The sequence below is a fragment of the Canis lupus genome, chromosome 24 (assembly GCF_048164855.1).
Source record: "Canis lupus baileyi chromosome 24, mCanLup2.hap1, whole genome shotgun sequence".
NCBI lineage: Eukaryota > Metazoa > Chordata > Mammalia > Carnivora > Canidae > Canis > Canis lupus.
The window spans coordinates 7511207-7534062 of NC_132861.1; the positions used below are offsets into that span (position 1 = coordinate 7511207).

The 22856-nt window shown below is 39.2% G+C and overlaps 2 long non-coding RNA genes across 4 annotated transcripts in view; one reads left to right on the forward strand and one right to left on the reverse strand.

Moving 5' to 3' along the window:
- Positions 1 to 22856, forward strand: part of LOC140616401 (uncharacterized) — an 85601-nt gene that overhangs the window by 23001 nt on the left and 39744 nt on the right. The gene's annotated exons all lie outside the window — the stretch shown is intronic.
- The window catches only part of LOC140616402 (uncharacterized), a 46204-nt gene that overhangs the window by 22648 nt on the left and 700 nt on the right, over positions 1 to 22856 (reverse strand). The window lies entirely within an intron of this gene.

The window sequence follows — 22856 nt, forward strand, 5'->3', positions numbered from 1 at the left end:
ATTTGGTCCTCTGGTATGTGGCTTATGATAAGAAAATGGTAGATAGCAGATTCTATTCTATGAGAACTGGGAAGAAAAAGTTGTTGAAGAAAGTGACTGAATCTCTTGAGAGCAAGGACCATATTTTATTCATCTATGCATCTCCAGCATCTAGTACAGTGCTTTGCCTATAGTAGGGACTTAAAGTTAAGAGGCTTTGATTTAAGAAGTAGAAAGAAAGTGCTAAGCAAATGAAACCATGAATCATAATTCTATAAATGAAAATAGGTAAGAGCAAAACCAAAAACATAACAAAGACAACAAACTGAAGTGCAAGAGGCGTTCAGTTATGCTTATGAGAAAACAGCCAGGAAAACTGGTCATGAGCAGTAACTTGCTGAACTTGTACACATGGAAGTGCAGAACAATTAGGGATTCAAGCAAAAAGAGCTTGAAATGTTAATACACGGAAGTAGAAATTATTTCAGAGCTATCAGGATGTTTCAGTGAACCAAGATAATAGAAGAGCACACAGCCTTCCAAGGAAATACATTTGATATGGACGGGGGTATAAGTAGGGTAAATCAAGAACCAAGGATTAATTCTAATGAGTAATGAACATGTGCAGGAGATATCAAGATATGAAGACGACCAAGACATAATATTTGATACCAAAGACTTCACAATCACAAGTGAATATGAATACATAAGTATTTAATTAAGATAGGAAATACAGATAAGAACTATAACTGATATGCCCAAAAGGCCACATTGTCAACTCCTGGAGTTGCTCTAGCAAAGTCTCAAGAGTGGGGGGCTTAAGCAACAGACATTTATTGTCTCATAGCTCTGGAGGATGGAGTTCAAGATAAAGACGTGGTACCAGCATTGGTAGAATTGGTAGAACCAGCATTGGTTCTTTCCGGAGTCTGTGAGGGAGAACCTATTCCCTGCCTCTCTTCCAGCTTCTGGAAGTGTGCTGTCAATCCTTGGTGTCCTTTGGCTTATAGAAGCATCACTGATGTATACCTTCATTTCCCACATGGCAGTCTTCCTGTGAACATATCTGTATCCGAATTCCTCCTTTTTGTAATGTTTATCAGTCTGCTGGTTTAAGACCCACTCTAATGACCTCCTCCTCACTTGGTGATTTACAAAGACCTTGTTTCCAAATAAGGCCACATTCACAGGTACTTGGGGTTGGGACGTCAGCATTCTTTCTGGGAGACACAATTCAACTCATAATAGCTCATAAGAAAATTGGAATCACTGTGGCATATAGGACAACATGGCTAGCTTGGTGGAGGATAGTAATAATAGACTTTAAAAATTGCTTTAAGATACAAAAGTAGCATAAATGTGAGAAATAAAATGGTTGGAAATGGGGACGTCTGCTTATTCAGTTAAGAAACTGAATTTTTAAACTACAACTTTATTTATCAAAGTCACTAACCATTTACTGACCATGTTCTACAGGCCAGATGCCATGTAAGTCACCAGAGATACAAAATTGATAAGCTAGTCACTCTCTCCAAAATATCTAATAAATGCTGAATTTTATTTTGGCTGAAAGAATGTCTCTCTCAGTATATAGAAAGAATAGTGCAGTTGTGAGTGTGGATTCAACTACTATTACCTGGAAATAAGCAAAGAAGTTACTCCTCGGATGCCTGGGTGGCTCAGTGGTTGAGTTGAGCCAGAGTTGTCTGGCTCCCTGGCAACCCTGAGATTTGACTTTCATATCCAGCACCCAGGGCATTGTAGAACTTGAATCCATCCTAGTTTGAATTGTGAAATGTTACAATAGTATAGAAAACCCATGCATGCAAATGCAAAATCATTTCTTGACATAGTATCCTGAAAGTTTGAAACAAATTTTAAGTTTTTTAAAAAATAAAAAATGAACATTTAGTTCATTTTTGGGTTTGCATTATCAGAAGCAATGCTGGTGTGAATCTGTTCTTATGTATAGGCTCAGGGTACTTGTCTGTCTGTTTCTGTTGGATACATATGACCCTTTAGTGTATCAAGTTTCACATTAAATTTCTCTCCCATGCTGCAGCCAGAGTGAGCCATGTGACATGAGCAGTCGGTGTCTCCCATTGCCTGCAGACTGTTCATAATACTTTTCGTGACAAGTCCCAGCCTCAACACCCACATTTCATCTCTAGTCATACAGAGCAACATACAGAAGTCAATTTTACAACTCTGCGTGTGCTCTTACTATTCCCTATTTCCACCTGATTCAATCTTACCTTTCAAGATTCCAGAAGCTTTCCTGAATTTCCAGCCTAGATAAAATGCCAATTCTGACTCCACAGCATCCTCACTAATTCTAACTTAGCAAAGGCATCAAAATGATCTCTTGATCGTCCCTCTGTGCCTCATGCCTCTGGCAGAGTAAAAGCTCCCTGAGGACAGGTGCATGATTTTTTATCCTTGTAACCACATAGTACCAAGTGTATTGTGTAACGTCAGGCTTAATATATGTTGGATTTTAATATTCATAACCATGTAAATAAGATATCTGTGCTGAAGCATCATCATACACATTGCCAACCAATAGTTTGAGTGGTGAGACTTGACACTTTGGAACAGGGAGAGGATGAGAGGTCAATATGCCTTCAGAACATTCTGTAAATGAGATGACCTACGTGGAATCTACTGGAACTTTGTGGCCTCGTGGAAATGCTCTATAAACATTTGCTGAAACTAAATGAAATCAATCATTTATTTATCCACTCATTCAAAAATCTTTCATTCAAAAATTGCAGTATCCCAGAGCTGGTTGCTGGAGGAATTAAAAGAGGGAAATTGAGGCGCATATGTAAAAAAGCATAACTATGTAATAGGAAGAGTGTTATAATAGTTCTCTATCTAATGTGCTGTAAGGATGCATAGAAGGGAGAGGCCAACTCTGTCAGAAGGTGTAAGAGAAGGGACATATGCGTTGTTTGCCTGCTTTCTCTCAGCTGCATTTTCTGCTTCTCTGCCCTGCACTGTGACTCAGGGAGCAATATTTCTAAGGCCATCTTTGTCTCCTGGCTCCCGAAGAGGCCAGTGGAGGCACAGTGGAAAATTGAAGGGCAAGATGAAGGAATAAACCACCAACTCTCTTCCCATTCTCTTGCTCTGAGGAGCATTTGCACCAGTAGCTGCTGCGTGTCCGGCATGGCTCCAGTCCTGCTGGGTAGGCTCACTGTTGTTCCAGCTTCCTCCAGGTAGCCCAGCTCCTTGGCTCTGCCAGCATCATCTTCTTCCTGTATACCCCTTGCTCTTTCTAGTCTCTAGGCTGCCCCTAGGTAGGCTTCTCTGCTTTTCTATTACCTGTGAAATCCATATTCAGTAGTAAAGTCATTGAAATACCTCAGTACTGTTTCCTGGCTCAGCCGTGGCTGATTGAGAAGCTCCTGACAGAAGGGCAGATTTAAAAACTAGTGGTATGGGGCTGTTTCTAGAGATTTCCTTCTTTTTTATACTGGGTATTCTGTTGTTGTCTTGCTTGGTGGCTGTGGGAAAAAATTTTAATTTACCCTAGACTCAAATTTCTTACTGAAAAAAAAATCAGAAAAAATGTAATGTATTTAGCCATATTCATTTAATCACTCATTCAGCAAATTTTGTTGAAGCTCTACCCCCTGGAGGTGCATGCCAGCCTTGAGTATGTATCACTATCAGGACAGATGTGACCCTTGCTCTAGAGAGTACCATGGACCAGTGGGTTGAAAGATGCTTGAACCACAGTCACTTAGAAGATGCTAGCTTTGATCAGAGTGTCTTAATATTCACATTTCCTGGAGCACCTGAGTGACTCAGTCGGTTAAGCATCGGCCTTCGGCTCAGGTCATGATATTGGGGTCCAGGGACTGAGCCCCCTGGAGGGCTTCCTCCTCAGCACAGAATCTGCTTTTTCCTCTCCCTCTGCTCCTCTCCCAGCTTGTGCAAGTTCTCTCCCTCTCTCCTTCTCTCTCTCAAATAAATAAAATCTTTTAAAAAAGATTTTCATATTTCCTTTAAAGGTAAAGCATCCACTACCTTTTCCAAATCAGCACAGTTGACCCTTGAACAATGCAGGGGAAAAGGTGTTGACCTTCTACACAGTTGAAAATCCACATATAACTTTGGACTTCCCCAAAACTTAGCTACTAATAACCTACTGTTGATTGTCTTACCAATTACATGAAATGTCAATTAACACATATTTTGTATATTTTATGTGTTATATATACTGTATTTTTACAATAAAATGAGGGAGAGAAAAGAAAATGTTATTAAGAACATCATAAGGAAGAGAAAATACATTTACAGTGCTGTACTATATTAATTGAAAAAAATCTGTGTGTAAGTAGACCTGCGCAGTTCAAACCCATGTTGTTCAAGGGTCAACTGTATTAGTAAATGACCATGTTATTGTTTGAGGATCACAGAGCATGTGGAAATCTCTCATTAAAACTAGATGGAGACCATGGATGATTTTAGCTCAAACAGCTCTAAAAATGGAACTAAAGGAATTGTGAAATTTATAGTTTTAAATAACCTCAAAATGATCTGCTGTAACCTTCTTAATCAACAGACCTGCAATTAGGGAACACATGTGCCCTCTTTGTGACTCACTCTGAATGAAATATGTTTGGCAAGAACTCCTTTTCAGAAGCTGCTTTTGTTTAGGAATGCTTGCCATTCCTTTATATGCTAGGGTAAGGTCTTTCACATTTAAGAATGAATGATTATCTCAAAGGGATGAGGGATGAACTTAATCAACCCCTTATTCTGTAGGTGGGAGCATATCAAATTCATTGCATTTTGATCAGGAGAAATCTTATTTTTACATACTTTCCGAATATAAATTTTAATATCCTCCAGAAACACATTTCAGTGTCAAGAAGTTTTTTCATCTTATCTAATCTGCCAGGCTGTTCTTAGTAAAGATGAAGGACAATTGGCTACAGTCTTCTGTATTATAGACTGAAACTATAACTATGTGTTTATTCACTCTTTCATCCAACAAGTTTTTTATTGAGCATCTACTATAAGAGCCAGGCCCTGGAATGAAATAGTGAGCAAAAGCAGACATGGTGCCAGTCCTTTAATATTACTTTCATGGTCAAAGGATCTTTACTTTTCATTTACTTTCTTAGATCACTCTTTCCAACCCTTAATTCCTATTCACACTGTCCCATTGACATGCCATGTGGTTTTGAGTAAGCCACTAACACTCTGTAAAATCAGTTTTCTGAATCTGTAAAATGGGAGTGGTTATAGCACTTAGCACACAGAGCTACTCTGAGCCTTGAATGAGCTAATAGATACTCAATAGCTTTTCTGAGTCTCGGTTCATTTATTTTTAAAATGGAAAAGATATTACATTCTTCCCAGAATTGGGTTGAGTATTACGTGAACAAAGGTACAGTGTAGGTATTTAATAAATGTTATTTCCTTCCTACCTTTTTAAAATTAGAACCACTAAAAGTTACAAGACATTCTGACTATGGTTGATTGCCCTCTAAGGTTGTCTATCGAACCTTGTGTGTGAACATAAAACAGAGAGCCCTATAAAATAAAACACAGATTTTGTGAAGCAGATAATCCATTTTCCTTCCTGACGTTCTGATTCCCATTTTGTGTGCTCTTAGGGCAACTCTGATTATAGAACATTTTCAATTACCTAACCAATAGAAGGGAGAAATCGTGAAAATAATCTAATATGACAGATAACCCAAACCATGGATGGATGCAAAAATCATTAATATTCATTTATTTTGCTGATCCAATCCACGTTTATCAAAAATCTTTCAGGCAAAGCCTTATGTTGGGAGCTATTTGTTTCAGAGTAATTGTGGCGACAGATTTACCCTAGCAATTGATTAATTTGGACTTCTATTTAAATTGGTTTACATCCTTTAGACTCAGAGTGACTGATGTGAGAAGATGGGGCAGCCCAGGGTGGAGTGGTAACAGAAGGGTCAGGCTTAGATTATAAATTCACTCCATCAATAGTCTGTATGTAATTTCATTTGTAAAATGATGACTTCCCAGAAAGAAAGAAATTTCCTTATTAATATACATTTTTAGCACTTCATGAGCAATACTTTCAGGGTAAGAGAACCCGAGGACATTTCCATATGACTGAGCACTACCCTCTCTATGTAGGCTGCAGTCATGACCTTCAGTCAGGTACTTCCAATGGCCATGGACAGGGGACTGGGCACAGGATACAGATATTTATACAGAGTGAGCCTACAGGGAGCATCAGGTACTGGAAGGATGATTTGAAGACTTAACCAGATCACCCACTTCTTTATGTGATTGGAAAATGGAGGATGGCATGACCAGCCAACTCTGTGAAGGGAACACCAGCTGATAAACAACAATGCATCTCTTTTATGATTTCCTTAAACTGGCCCTGGAGATTTAAGATGGGAATATCTGTTTATTGGATTTTAATTTAGGTCTCGTCTTGTTTGCTGGTGCCCAAAGATGATTTGGGAAATGAAGGGCAAAAAAGCTCATGAAATATGTTTTGGTCTCAACAGGAAAGCTTCTGAAGTCTGTGAGGTGTGTTTTTGGATGTCAGAGTGCTTTGGGGGTTGGTGTGATCTGGTTCCAATGAGTAAACTTAGGCTGCATTTGGCAGTATCCACTCAAGAGTGCACCATTCTCATTAAATGTTCTAGCAATTTGAAGTAGTGAGTTCTTGGTGGACAGAGTAAGAGGAGTGATCAGATTTGTAGTGTGAGGGAAGAACATTGAGTAGGCACTTCTGCACCTGTAGTAGGGGCAGAGATGTAATTTACATTTTGGCATAATTATTGACAAAGTTAGGGATGAATGGATGAATTCGTTGATGTGGTATTTACACTCAGCTGAGAATTCAATGTAGAAAGCCTATAATTAGGATATTTGGAAACAAGTAGTTTTGAACATTTTTCTGTTTCACTAGTAAACTACATGAGGCAAAATAGTTAAAGGTGCCAGAAGCCCCATAAAGTGGACAGAAGATGAAGAAAATATTCGTATTTTTCTGTCATGTTCACTAATCACAACGTTCCCCTATTTTTTTTCCAAAAATCATCACTGTATCAGGAAATACATCTTTGTGATATGTCCTGAATCCAAATAGGATAAAATGAGATGAGGTTTTTACCTCCTTGTTCAAAAATCCTTTTTTAAAAAACTTTTTTTTTGTACCAGGAAGAAATAAATATCTATGAAAGGAAAATGAAGAGGAGCTAAGAGTAGAATCTAATTGCCCACTTCAATCACTCCCACGCAAAATGCCTGGCTAAAAGATGGGCAGACAGAGCAGCAGCCTTTTGGCAAAGATTTTAAATAAAAAGAAAGGGGAAAAATTGTTCCCATAAGAGTTCTGTGGAAAACTGGAGACAGCTGCTGCATTTCCTCCAGCCTTCTATCTCTTTCAACCAGACCCAAAGACAATCCAGCTTTTAGTTTAACTAATAATTTGCTGGTTTTGATGGTGGAGGAAAATGAGGATCACTTATACTGCTCTTTCAGTCAAGGAGCAAAGTTCCCAAAGAGGAGTGGAACCTGTATCATGGGAGAAAAATAACCACTTCCACAGAGACCAGAATGTGAATCTTTCCTAGTGTTTCCTTTTCAGTAGCTTTCACTTCCACATGGAAGCAATGTTGCAGAAAGCCCCATTTATCAACCCATTTTAACCTCTAGCATCCATGTAAATTCAAACTGAGATCAATGCACCTATTTTCAAGTCGCGTCCTAATCTCTCCAGCATTTCCAAGCCCTCACTCAAACTGCTTAGGAAATTCTTCCCCTTCGTGAGGCCTTCCTTCATTAAAACATCCACATTATCTAAACTTCATCAATCTGAGGAAGAATCCTGGGACTGCATCTAGATCAGTCCCAAGCAGTTGAAAGTTCAAGAATGAGAGCCAAAGGGGCAAGAAAGCCAGAGGTCAATTTTTGAAAAGCATTAGAGTCACACCTGAATGCAATTTAAAGGCTGTAGTTAGGACTCAAGAATTTGGAGTTGCAGAATTAAACCAGGAACCTAAGTTTCATGCTGTTTAAGAGGAAAATGTCAGGGTATTGACCATGAAAGAGATGCGCTCCCCAGGGTCCATACTGGCTGGTTGCTGGCACACAGTTGTGGAGGGAGAGTATTAGAGTCCCGCTAGCTTCTTGACTGCTTTGCGGTCATAATTAATGCCTCTTCTGTTTTCTTGTGTAACCCTAACCAACCCAGGAGTTTCTGTTTTCTTAAGAAGGTCAAGCTGGCAAAGCTCAATTAGTGTCAGTATATAAATAAAAAGGAAATCCATTTTACCTGCCTCTGTTAAAGAACTTTCAAGGGGAACCTATTCTACATCAGCTGTTCCTTTTCTGTTTTCCCTAGGCCCTGCAGCTTTTCTCATCACAAACTCCACACTTCCCTTATTGCTCAGCTAGAGAGGGCTTTCTTCCCTCTGCTTCCCCTGCTGGAGCCCTTCATTATGTATACTCCCAAATACTCTTACCGGTTTCTTCTCAATCTCCTGTTCAGTTCCTCTCAACCCACTGTCCAAATTCTACATCAGAAAGATCTGGGACCTGGACTAGTCCAGCCTTATTTGCAGGCAGGAGGCTGGAAAAGAAGGCAGCAGTCTGTGCTCATTAGTAAGTCTTGGCTCTGGCTCAGCTTTTTGTCTTCTGTCTTCACCTGCATTGATCCTCTAGTTTTTGATGAGTTCTACTTTTCTGACCCCAGTAAAATAGTCTGTCCCGTCACTGTGACCTTTCCAGATTTCAACTTCTCTATGGATATAAGGTCTAAAATACTATTTTCTTATGGTGATGGAGGACAGAAGTCCAAAACGATTTTAGGGGTCTAACACAGGAGCCAGGGGGGCTGGTTCCTTCCAGACACTCCAGGGAAGAATTGGGTCCTGGCTTCTTCCAGCTTCTCATAGCTGCCAACATTCCCTGGTTTGTGGCCACATCACTCCAAACTCTGCTCTGTCACATTGCATTCTCTTCTGTACTCAAATATCTCTTTCTTACAAAGACACTTGTCATTACATTTAGAGAAGATCAGGACAAGCTCACCATCTCCAGATTCTTAATTTAATCATACTTGCAAAGTCCTTTTTGCCATATAAGATAATAATCACAAATTCCAGGTATCTGGACATGGATGCCTTTGGGGACAGTTGATCAGCCCACCACAAGCCTCTGGGCCTCTCAGTTTTCTGGTCCTTCCCAGAGGGGCCATTTGATTCTCTAGACACCACCAAGATACATTTGGCCTTTGGACTACAGATTTCTCTTACAGTGAACTCTGCAGCCATGTGAGCCACTCTTGGCTTTGAGGCATGTGTCTCTTCTATGAAGGAAAGAATCTGGTTGAATGACCCTTGAAATGACAGGGTTTGATATAATATTGGGTAGGGAATGGTAGCTGCTGATGTAGCTCTGATAGCTGAGACAAGCCAGCAATGAAAGGATCAGAACAGATGGAAGAAGGTGCTAGGACATGTTGAAAATTCAGGTGGTTTCTATTGGCACAGGGCCAGATTAACAAGAGTAGTAGACAGAGAAAGGGCAGCTCTGTGCACATATTTCTGCAGATACCAAAGTCTCTGTTTCCAGTTTTGTCCTGAAGCCACCTTCTTTTGTTGCTGTTTTTCCATGGCGGTATCCAATCTGTCACACTAGCCTACTCGTTCTGTCTCTCTATATCCCTGTGTCTATTATTTTTCTATCTGATCAGTTATATCCAGGCCTAGGCTCTGATTCCCCCACCTGGCCCATGAAACCCTAAATTCCTCATGTTCAGCACTCAAGCCTCCCTGGCAACCACATCAGCCATATTTTTCTTTTCGCTGGTCTTGCTGGTCTCTTTTCTGTTTCAGTGCAGATAATGAATCCCTATCATTTTCTCCATGGCCCCTTCTCTTCTACCTTTATCTCATGGCATGGTTGAGCTCCATATCTTGGGAGTTGGGAAAACTATCTTGCCTACTTTTTCTTATGTCTCAGTGCTTCTCTTTCTTTTCAGTCATAGCATTTCATGGGTCACATTTTCTGGCTTGCCCACCTTCCACATCTCAGGGACTGACATAGCAGCCCCTAAGCCCAACAACCTTGGCTAAAATACCACTTTCTCCACTAGTTCTGTTGGCTAAATGGAGAGTCAATGTGGCCCAGCCTTCCAGCCCTAACAAATGCAAGACAGGGCATGAATGCTTTCAGTTTATATGTCATGGGGAATGAGGACGGGAGTATATGACACAGAACTTAAAATAATGTCAGGATATAGGAAGCACTGAGGAAACATTAGCAGCTGTCATTATCATCATTATTACTGGTTAGTTACCTTAGTTTTGCTTTATATAGAAGTTCTTCCTCACATTATTGATCAATTGTATTTGTATATCACATTATTGATCACATTATTGATCAATTGTATTTGTATATCAGTTCTTTCTAGTTTGTCTATGTTGCCATCCTCTTTTTTGTAGCAAGTCTGTATTGGTGCAGACTACTTTTGAATATGAGTTCTGCAGTTCGGTGACTAATGTGTTGTGATTAGTGTCTTAGCACAGGACAAAGCCCCTAAGGACATTTATGAAGAATCACTCAAATATGATAATTCTTTAATAAGAAAGATTCTAAAGAAGAAAGAGACGATTGATGCCTCATACCACCTTCATCAAATGCTCTAATTGTTACTGTAATCCAGGGCCATTGGCATACAAGGACTGTAGAAGGGACATTTATTATGAGAGATGGGACTGAGTGTCCTGACTTGATTGGACTGCTTATTCTCTTAACCCAAACAAACTGCCAGGGGTAAAAAGATGGTTCATGTAAACAACTTGAATTTCAAAAGTGGTTTCTGTCTTCCTGATCTGATGTATAAGCTTATCACCTGGTTAGGTAAAAGAAGATCTGTTAAAGACTATGTCAGGTAACACTGTTCTTCAAGATTGAACTGAGCATTTTCCTGACCCAAATCTATGAGCAGACCTTCTGCTTCATCTGTATTCACTCCATAAGAATGCACTGTATGCACTTCCAAAGAAATACACATCAATATCTGTAGGAGGGAGCCAGGCATCTCCAGAAAGAAGCCAGTCTGAGGGAAAAGAAGGATTCTGTCTACCTTGCTGACTCATGCATGGCATGATGCACAATATGGAGAACACATTCAGTATGTGTCATTGAATAAATGAATGAGTGAATGAACTGACAAATCCAGGGACCATAGAGGATACATAATTTCTTTTCCATTGAATTGAGAACACAGTTCCTCCTTGTCTATCCTTTACTGGGGTAGGTCAGATTGAGTATTTCTACGGAGGATCCTTTCCACAGAACTTGGCCTTACTCCCTAAAGCTTCCTAAGAGTAGGGATAGAATAGGGAGTGTCACAACTGCTCCGTCCTCTCTCTCCAAGCTCCACAGGGGCTAATTTATTATATATTAACTCATTAAAGTCTTTATTCCAATGCTTTTATTTTCTCCTTAATGTGCAAATTATAAAGATTGCTCAGAATATGAAAATTGGCCTTTTTTTCTTTTCCAGCAGGTTTCCATACAATCAACATGTCTTTGCAATGTTATTTTAGAAATACATTTGAGGCATTGAAAAGTGAAAAGAACTAGCATTATTTCTTGCTCATTTTCTGCAAAAAAAAATCCCTACCCCTTTTTATTTTTAATTTTAATTTTTAATTTTTAAGTAGGCTCCATGCCCAGCATGAAGCCTAACACAGGGCTTGAACTCACAACCCTGAGATTAAAACTTGAGCTGAGATCAGGCGTCAGATGCTTAACTGACTGAACCACCTAGGAACCCCATACCAACCCATTTTTTAAATGTTAAAAAAAACCCACATTTCTATGTCATCCCCAAGAACAATTTTTAGATACACTTATCAGGTACAAAGTAGTACCTGGTAGTGCATATTTTTTGGGATTAGCTGCTCAGAAACCATCTAGCTTTTCTACTTGGAGAGAATCCCATAGAAGCTGAAGGGAGGCAGAAATTAGTTTTTCCAACTCCTTGGCTGTTAGAAGGTGAACAAATGAACATTCCTGGTTCACCCAATGTCCCCACCAGGGTACTGAATTCAGAGCCTATAATGTAAATATGTGAGAATGACTCGAAATCTTGCTGTGGTGGTAGCTATGGGGCTCCGGGTTAAGTTGCAGGGTTCTGTGGTAGCAGCATCCTATACTCAGTGTTGCTCATGGTATCCATGCCTGTAATGATGATGCACAGTGAACAGCAGCAATGATAGCAGCGTCCTGGCCACACTCCTTATAAGGCATAATTGAGGCTGTGTTTCTGGCAGACTGGACTTTCATGGTTCTTGACTTCTTCATATTTGGTTTTAAAGCCTTCTCATTGGGGGACCTGGGTGGCTCAGTGGTTGATCCTCTGTCTTTGGCTCGGGTCATGATCCTGGGGTCCTGGGATTACATACCACATAAGGCTCCTCACAGGGAGCCTGCTTTTCCCTCTGCCTATGTCTTTGCCTCTCTCTCTGTGCCTTTTATAAATAAATTGATAAAAATCTTTTAAAAAATAAAAGTAAATAAAGCCTTCTCATTAATACTGGAAGAAGATGGTCTTCCAAAAAGTGTTGGTGCAAATCAAATGACATTCATCAAATGGGAAAATATGATACCTGGCTCCTATGCACTTATAATTACAGATAAACCTCTTTTAAAACAACCTTAATAATATACGTGAAAATGTAGATTTACAAACCTGATACATTAAATAGTATTTCTTTCCTCCTAAAGGTTTTCTGTAAGTTGTTAAACTCCCTTGTAGATTCTGAATAACATAAGGGATATGTAGACAATAAATTAAATAAATACAGCTATCATAACAGGCCACACAAGGACATATTTAGTTAAAAAATTACATAGGGTCACAATGGTGTTTTGAGAGGTATGTCAAAATTTGAGTTTTTAGGGAGGATGAACAGATCTGAATTGTGGAGCCTTAAAGCTTTTTGAAGCCCTTGATCTTCTCAAAGCAACTGCTTTCTAGGTCTTCCTTCTCATGCTGGATTCCTGGGTCTGAACCTCTCCAATTCAGTTGACAACACCATTCAGTCCTTAAAATGAAGCATTGTGCTATCTAAGGGTGGGGTAAAAGAACTGATGGTAGTGGAGTTTATAGTCAGTTTAAGAAGCACCACCTTTCTTGGTTTGCCTTCATACTGTTTGCATTTTGTTTCTCTTTGAAAAACATGTACTAGGGACCCCGGGGTGGCTCAGTGGTTTAGTGCCTGCCTTTGGCCCAGGGTGTGATCCTGGAGTCCGGGGATCAAGTCCTACATCAGGCTCCCTGCATGGAGCCTGCTTCTCCTTCTGCCTATGTCCCTGCCTCTCTCTCTCTCTCTCTCTCTCTCTGTCTGTCTTTCATGAATAAATAAATAAAATCTTTTTAAAAAATGTACTTGATGTTATTTCACTGCAATCAAGGAGCCAAAAATAGTTCTTAAATGGGCTTAGCATTTTTACTCCAGGTGTGGAGTTCATGTTCTTTTCTGTCTTTGGGCCATGGTATAAGAATCCACCTGGTTGTTTAGATTTCTGCTGCAGTGTCAGGTGGTATGTATTCCTTCCCTGTATCCACTAGTCGATATCTTAATTTTTAAATTATCTTAGAGAGAGACTTTAAAAGGAAATCAATGGTGAAAATGAAGAAACATTACTCTAATAATTGATAACACTTCACTCTATTACATGGAAATTTGAAAGTATTATTAACAAGAGTGGTAAATGAAAAGTATAATCTCTGTATTATTTGTGGTTTTTTTAAACCTTAGATGAGCCTAGATTTGAGGAAGGAAAAAGGAAAGTGAAAGTTACTACGCTCTGACATTTACATTTCTCCCAGGCTGTATGTCTAAGAATGTATTCCTATTTAAAAATGTGTGCAAAAATGCATATACATGGCATAAATAGGCACATACTTCTATTTGAGGAATTTTACCTTGATAACTGTGCTCCTATATTTTAAAACTAATATCAACTTTTAAAAATATTGAGTTGGTTGTAATTTCAGAAGCTTGAAAGGCACATTTGGCAATGCTGGAGTCTTCCTTTTGTTGTGATTCTGGGTGATGAACTGATTCTTCTTTCATGCCTTCTAAGTACTTTTTGCAAAATTTTGCTTTGGGTAAGTAGAAGTCATTGGGTGAGCACACTCTTTAATTACTCCCTGCTACCTATAAGCTCCCCCTCCTCCCAAATTCAAAGGAACAGAGGCTCTCCTATTTCCCAGTAGCTACACTGTGAATTCATGCCCTCCACTCACACAGAAACTTCCCTTCTTTTTCTTTAAACTCCCTTCTGTATTGACACCCCTCTTCTCGTGCCTGCCCCCCTTAACATAGTTTTCTATATACTCTATTATCTCTCATATGAGAGCCAAAACACCAACATTTTATTAAACCCTAAATACCCTCTATATCAGCTCTTTGAAGGACAAGCCCAGTCTCACTCTTTCCCATTTCACTCTGCTCCTGTGGTCTGACTTGCAATCCAACCCATTAGAAGGCTCTGACACAGGACTCTTATTATCCACATTCATGAAAGTCGGCAGACCTGCCCCAGTTCATATCTTGCTAGCTCTCTCTGATATTTTATCCTAGTGGTCACAACTTCTAGTTAAAAATTCTCCTTCACTGGCTCCTCTGGCATTTCTCTTTTAAGGTTTTCATGCTTCCTCTCTGGCCTCTCCTTACCACTTTTATAGATTTATTGTTACTGGCCACGCTATCATGTTCTCCAGGCTTCTGTCCTTGAAACTGCCCTCTTCTCCTTGTTAAGTGTTTCCCACCAAAGCCCATGGTTTCATCTATGACTGATATTGGATGATCCCCTATTGTTCACACATCTTTCTGCAGACCTCCAGACTCATATTTTCTGTAATGTGTGAGACATATCCGAGACTTAATTTTTATATTTTGCTCCAAATATATATTTGCTTTAAAATATAATTTTTAAAGAAGATTTATTTATTTTAGAAAGAGAGAGAGAGAGAGCAAGAGAGCACATGAGTGGGAAGGGCAGAGGGAGAGAGAGAATCTCAAGCAAACTCCATGCTGAGCCCCTGGTGGAGCTCAAGACTCTGAGATCACGACCTAAGCCTAAACCAAGTCTGACGCTTAACCTACTGTGCCACCCCAAGTGCCCCACTCCAAATCTAATTTGAATTCTTCCAGTGACCCTAGATAGAAAATGAGGCACAGCTTAAAAAAACATCCTGGACATTTTCTTCCTTGACCCTGATTCCACCATGTTTCCCATCCGTTACTGATTTCTATATTCTGCCTTAGGTCAGATTCTCTCTAAACCACCATCTCTTTTTTGACCATCATTATTTGCTTAGTCTTCGCTTCAGGACCATATTCCTTCTCCTCTTGACCACTCTAACAGTTCCTTGTGAACTGGTTTCTGCCCTTCGTTTACTTCCTCTACTGCAATGCTCTTTACTGCGACCACAGCAGTGTGCTCTGAATTGCCATGCTGCTCATGTGATTCCGTCTTTGAAAAGCTGTAAAGGTTCTGCGTCTTCCACAGAGCTTTCAGCATAAAAAGCCAATCCTTTGGTTTAATACACAAGGCTTTTGTGTTCGAGACTCCTCTCTTCTCCATACAATGTTGCCAAAGTATGTTTCTAGTAATAGTGCAGGAGAGGGAGAGAGGGGTTCTATGTTCCTACCACAGGCCTTTAAAATCTTAATGTGCACTCTCAGTCTACCAGAGGTGGATATGGTTTATAACTATACAGTGAGTGTTTCCCCAAGTTGTTTGGTCAAGGAATCTTTTTTTTGCCAAGGATAATTTTCAGAGTTCTGATAGTCCACACAACCCAATTTGGAACATCATTTTTTTTACCTATTTCCTGACACTTCCCCTTGTACACTGTAGTCCAGACAAATGGAGATTCTTGAGGTTCCCAGAAAGTACACTCTTTCTTACCTATGTACCTTACACCAGCATTCCTTTTGCCTAGAGTATCTTTCCCTGACTCATTGATTTAATAAGCCCTTATTATTTTTCCTTTTCAGGATGAGTATCTCTGCCTCTAAGCATTCCTCCTTGCTTTTCTGTATCTCCTGGATCTGATTTGAACTTCCTCCTCTGTGTGCCCACTAAACTCCTGTCATAGTATGAACGATGTATTCATATCTGACTCTCTAATAGCCAGACACATCCTATTTCACTTTGTGTCATGGGCATCTTACATATTGTCTGCCACAGAGATGTTCAATAACTCTTTGATGAATTCACAAATGAATGAATGTGTTTAGATTGGAGAGGAAAAGAATCTGTCCCAAGACATGGCATTCTGGTGGAAAGGTTTGTGATCAGGACAATGGCTAAAACCAGCTGTGCTTTTCTCAGAAGGGGAGGAGTGGAATGTAAGGGGAGATAGTAAAGAAAGCTTGAGGAAAAAGACAACAAATGTTCTCCTGGAGGAGTGGAATTGGTACCTGGCTTCCCTGCTAATCTATAATAGACAATTTGGCAAAATCAGATTTTTTTTAAATCAGATTTTTAAATGACTTGTATCTGAGAATTAAATACCACATGTATTTGTTATAGAAAATTTGGAAGTCACAGAAAAGCACAAGGAAGAAAATATTATCTCATGACTAAAAAAAAAACAAAACAAAAGCCAAACTTTCTTCAGATCGAGGAGGAACCTCCAGCTCAGGTCAACAAAATTGAATTATAGTATAACATTATTTTGAAAGATGTTTTTCTTTATTTAATGATGAGCTATAATCATTTTTTTTTTTAGAATTTTTATTTATTTATGATAGTCACAGAGAGAGAGAGAGGCAGAGACATAGGCAGAGGGAGAAGCAGGCTCCATGCGCCGGGAGCCCGACGTGGGATTCCATCCCGGGTCTCCAGGATCGTGCCCTGGGCCAAAGGCAGGCACTAAACCACTGCGCCACGCAGGGATCCCCTTTAAGGTCATTTATATTCTTACATAATGTGATTTTTAATAACTGCAGTGCATTCTATTGTACGATACCTCCAACTTTGATCATTAATTATTGTTGGATATTAGGCTGATTAAAATTTTTTGCTACTTTAAATAACATCATGATGAATGTACTTGTACTTAAGAAATTTCTGGGTCAAAGGGTTTGTACATTCTGATGATTTTTATTTGCAACTTGTCTTTTAGAAAGATGATACCAATTTGAACTTTAATCAACAGTATAGGAGAATGATAATTTTCACTCATTCTCATCAACTGGATTTAAAAAAAAATAATTCTGGGCTATTTGGGAGATAAAAAAATGGTAACTTCTTTAATTTCATTTTTTTGTTATTAATGATGTTAGAAATGTATTCATTAAGTTTTTGACCATTTGTATTTTTCCTTTATAAAATGTTCTTTCCCCATCTGTATTGACTATATTGATTTTACTGATGAAAATGTAATGAAATTTGATTCCTAAATTATCTTTTGAAACACATTATTGCTCCTAAAATGGTTAATGATAAATGGTAAATACAGATGTTCTAAATCTAAAAATTTAGGTGTCAATAAATCCTTAAAACTAGAGAGCAGCCATTTAGGTCTTGATAGTTCTCAGGAGTGAAATTATAGAACTTTTGACCAATTAATTGCTTCTATCTCATCTTGTTCCCAGAATATATTTTGAATCATGCCATATGCAATTTTTCTTATGCAATTGTTTTGATCAGCACTCTCTCTGTATCTGAGTGAAAGACCATAGATTTTGGATTAAAAAAGAGCTGGGTTGGAATTCTTGCTCTACTTGCAATAGTTTTGTGAATTTGGAATTCAACTTCTCTGAACTTGTTTATTTTTTTATTTTTATTTTTTTCAAAGATTTTATTTATTTATTCATGAGAGACACATAGAGGCAGAGACACAGGCATAGGGAGAAGCAGGCTCCCCACAAGGAGCCTGATGTGGGACTCGATCCCCAAACCCGGGATCACGCCCTGAGCCAAAGGCAGATGCTCAACTGCTGAGCCACCCAGCATCCCTGTTTTATTTATTTATTTTTTTAACAGATTGGGTTAACAGTATCTTTTACATTGGATTAACATTTAAGTGAGATATGATTGAAAAAGTCTAGGTCAAAACGTAGAACATAGTAGATGTGCTGTAATGAACCTAACAATCAGTAGGATTTCCTGATTGTTTACTACGTATGATCTGAACAACAACAACAACAAAATAATCATGCTTAAACCTTGGTAAAATTCTCCATTATCCACAGTGAGGGAAAGTCTATCTTGCCAGCTTGGTTCCCGGCTCCAGTAATTCTGGAAGAGCAGCTGAATGGCAGACCAGACTAGTTGAGTTATGGTGAAAAATGTGCTGAAGGCAGATCTCCATGAGGCCGTCAAGTGACTGAGCCTCGGAATAAGCAGGCAAGACCTTCAGACTCCATAGCCTGTGCCCTTGCCAGATTTAATATATTTTATTTTTTTTTTATTTTTTTTTTTTTTTTAAACTTTTATTTATTTATGATAGACACACAGTGAGAGAGAGAGAGAGACAGAGACACAGGCAGAGGGAGAAGCAGGCTCCATGCACCAGGAGCCCGACGTGGGATTCGATCCCGGGTCTCCAGGACCGCGCCCTGGGCCAAAGGCAGGCGCCAAACCGCTGCGCCACCCAGGGATCCCAAGATTTAATATATTTTAAACCAAACTTCTTGTATATTTCCTAGACTGAGTTCCCTTCCCAATAATCTAGTTTCTGTGAGCAACATCACTTTGGATTCATCTCTGTTTCCACCCTCTTGTCATCTTGTTGGGCTTTCTGAAATGTTTTGTTAGAATCTCCCTTTTCCTATTCCCATTTATGCTGCCTAGTTGAGGTCTTCATCAATTTTGATTTGGGCAGTCACAGCTGCCTGCAGGTGGGTGGCTTTGTCTTTAATGTCTCCCAGCTGCCTCCCCTCCATGATGTGCTTCCTCATCATCTACCTCAAATCCAAGTTCTCTTGTTCTCTTGAAGTCCTGTCATTTGTTATCAGACTCAGGTCCGTGGACCCAGCAACAGTAGAAATGAAGCTAGACCCAATATTTAAAAGCACAGGCAAGACTTACTGAGGCAACACCTACAGCTGGATGGACACACAGTCATCACAAAGGTATCAGACTGACTCCCCGAACAACAGCCAGTGAAAGTTTTAAAGGAGCCCAGGTGGGAAAGGAGCCACGTTTAAGCATGTAGGAGCAGGGACATACCAGAAGTTAGGTGCACAGCTACAGTTTACACAACATGCTGCTTCATATGTCCTATATGTTTCATTTGCATGTTAAGTCTCCACTTCTGGGCATGTATTTAAATAATGAGGGAAAGTCAGTAAAAGTCAAATTTGGTGGACATCTTGTCTTAGACTAGTTCAAAGAGTCTAGCCTTGCATCTTGGCTGGTGCTTTGCTCTGTAAGAAAAAGCAGTAGCAGCCAACAGGTCGTTCTGCAAGAAAAGTGCTAACAGCCACCAGGAAATGTCCTGGGTATGCAGGGGCTTGTTCCCAAGATCCCTGACTGTCTCAGTTTGGCCTCAATATTTATATATTCAGTCTTACTTTCTCATAGGATCCAGTGTGCCTTTTTTGTCCTACAGAACAAAAATCATGCTTATTTTTGATGCCCCTGATGCTCTTCCTTCTGCTCAGAGCTACCTATCAAAATTCTGGCCACCTCTCAAAGTTTAGCTCGAAGTCTTTCTTCATGAAACTTTCTCAGATTTGTGTCTTACTTTTCTGAATTTCTGTTCCCAGATAATTACAATATTTAGGGTTAATGGTTTCATGAGTGTTGGTTTTCTTTCTGTGGCTCTGCTGTGGAAACTCTGGAGGGAATGTTCATCTATACACATCTGTAGCTTTCCCGGTGCCTGGTCCAGGTCTGGCCCACATACTTTCTATCAATGATTTATGAATAGGATGTGATTGCAATGGGTCAGCCACAGGGTAGCCATGGATGTCAGGACCATTTCTGCCTCTAAACCTTCATTTACTGTGGGATTGCCTTCTCCCTCCAGCACTTCCTGAACAGTCCTTTTTGATCTGATGGTTTTTCGTTCCAATCACAGCTCTTTCTCTTTTTTTCTCCTGAAGATTTTTCCAGTGTATATTGACCTCTGGTCTTCCTGCTTTGCACAGCACAAATGGTCAGCTCTATCCTTTTTGACACTTAACCATATGCCATTGGTTATAGCTACATCAGTGATTCCTGTTTGGTGAGCCATGAGAATTTTCTGCTTTGAGAAGCCTGGAGCCTGTTTTCAGGCTGAGGTGTCTCCTTATGTTTCCCTTCTTTCACTCCTAGACCTTAGGGAGAACTCATCCTTTCTTTCATCTTTGCAATAACCTCTACCTACTTTATTTTTTGGATTCTTCTACTACTAAGACTTACTGAAGAGTCAGCCCCTCATATCATGCAAATAAGCATATAGTTCCTTTAAACTTTTAGGGTTCAGCTAATAACTAAAGGGAATACGAAGTTGAGGGGGGAATATAGGAGATGCTACATAGATATACAAAATAAGCTACACAAATATAAGAAATAATACCATTATTATAATATTTTATTTATCATTTCTGATAGTTTTTACCAGCTGGGGCCCAGAAAGCCTACTTGTTTCTAGCATTTCCCTTGTAATTGAATAATTTAGTTACTCGCACAAGTTTGCTATGTATCAGGCACTGGGACAGGAGCTTGGGATGGAAAATGGATAAGACACAATACCTGCCATTAACCTATAAAAATGCTCAAATCCTTGCATTGGAAAATGTACCAAATGCTCCTTAAACTTCCTCATTTCTTTAGAACCTCCCACTTAGGTCCTAAAGTCCCATTTTTCCTTGGGACTCTTTAGGCCTTAAAGTATGGATTATAGAGGGGAAAAATAGACTCTAACTTGTGTTTTATGGCTGCAACTTCATCATAACCATAAAATGATGGAACTGGTATTTTTAATAATAATAACAGAAGCTACACATGGATATGAAAGTTATCATTCTGAGTAATTCTCCTGGGAGCCTACATATCTATTTCACTGATGTTGCTCTTGCTAAAAACTTTTTTAGCATCTTTTTAGATACTGTTTTCAAACCAATTTGATCACCATTTAGGCACATTTAGCTGCACTTAATTTTGTATCCTAAATAGTAGACTATAACTTAATTATAAAACTCATTTTTTGGATTCAGCTTAGAATAACTTATGGCCATTTCCAAAAAATATACATACGTATCCCCAGATGGTAAATATTTGGCACTTTGGGGTAGATATCTGTGCTTCTGGTCCTAAAAACAGATGCTCAATTGGAATCCTCAATAGCTTCTGAGCAAGGAGAAAATGATTAAAATTTGTGTAAAGCTTCTCAAAGGGGCCATTTTGACTGACAATCACATGCTAGATTGGGTTACCGGAAACAGACTGAGACGTAAAGTTGCTTGCAGAGTGTATAGTGTGTAGTGCTCTTGGGAGATACACTGTAAAGAAGTGAGAAAAATAGGATTGGGTAGAGGGGAGAAACTGACCCTCGGTGCAATTGTTGCATGGATATAAGGATTTAGGATTATAAAAGACCATAAAAAATTACTTGTTCCAATAAATCATACACCCTAAATATGACTCAAATTGTACAAGAGACTAAGACACTTTAGTAGAGAATGCTGCTCCATGAATACATATAAACTGATCTGCTATTAAGCTTCTCATCTGATATATGGAGATCTACTAATATAGATTGAATTATGCCATCTAATAAAATGGCCAACAAGGGGCATCCAGTTAGGGAATCCCAATGCAATTTAAATTTCTTAAATAGATTGCAATTTTATTATAATTATAGAAATTATTTCTTAATTTCTCTACTTAATTTAAGTTGGTCCAATTTCATTGTTTGAAGTATATTTTGATTAACATTGAATCTACACTAGCAGGTTTATGTGGAGAAAAGAGAAAGGAATCTATGCTAATCAATTCAATTGAGCTCAATCAATGCCCAGAATAAGGGGCAGCTGAACTCCTGCCTTAGCGTTGGCATTTCAATGAAATCCTCAGACTGACTGAAGTTTGTTACTTCTCTGTACAAATAATAGCTAAATGAATCAATGAATAAATAAATAAGTATTCTATTTTACTAGTTCCAATTTACTCTCCAACAAGAAAGAGCACAATGGAAAGTCAGCCTGTACCTTTAGGTTGTATAGGATGCTCTATTAGGACTGGTCTGGCTAAATGAGCATAGAGGAGCCTTTGTCCCTAAATCTCATACATCAGGGTGTTGTTTTGATTGCAAGCCCTTCCACCAGTTCCTACAAATTCTTTATCACGTTCCCCTCCAGCTAAGTCCCCTGTGCTTCCACATACATGCAAATACCTCTCTCGTAGCATTTAGGCATCTGTGTGTCCATTTATCTCTCCACTAAATTCTAAGCTATTCAATAGAAGCAATATCCAACTACCCTAATCAGATGATAAGGATTTTAATATTTCACTTTATAAATGAGAATGAAACACTAGAAGTTGCTCAAAGTCTCACACCTCCTCAGAGATGGAGCTAAGGTTCAGACTTAGAACATTGTAACTCTCCTTATCCTTGTCTGTGGAGGGCTGTGTCCTAATCATATCTGTATCTCCAATATGAACAGAATACCTGACACATAAAAGGACCTATAACAGATAACTTTCAGCTGTTCAAGTAATTGAGAGATCCCTGTAATAGACTCAGCCACCTCAAGGAATATAATTGACTATAAACTACACAAGATATGTTCTCCACCTGAAGCTATATGCCACACAGCCATTCCAGTATATCCTCTGGCCCTGTTGTTCTACCTTCTGAGACACAGGCACTATAA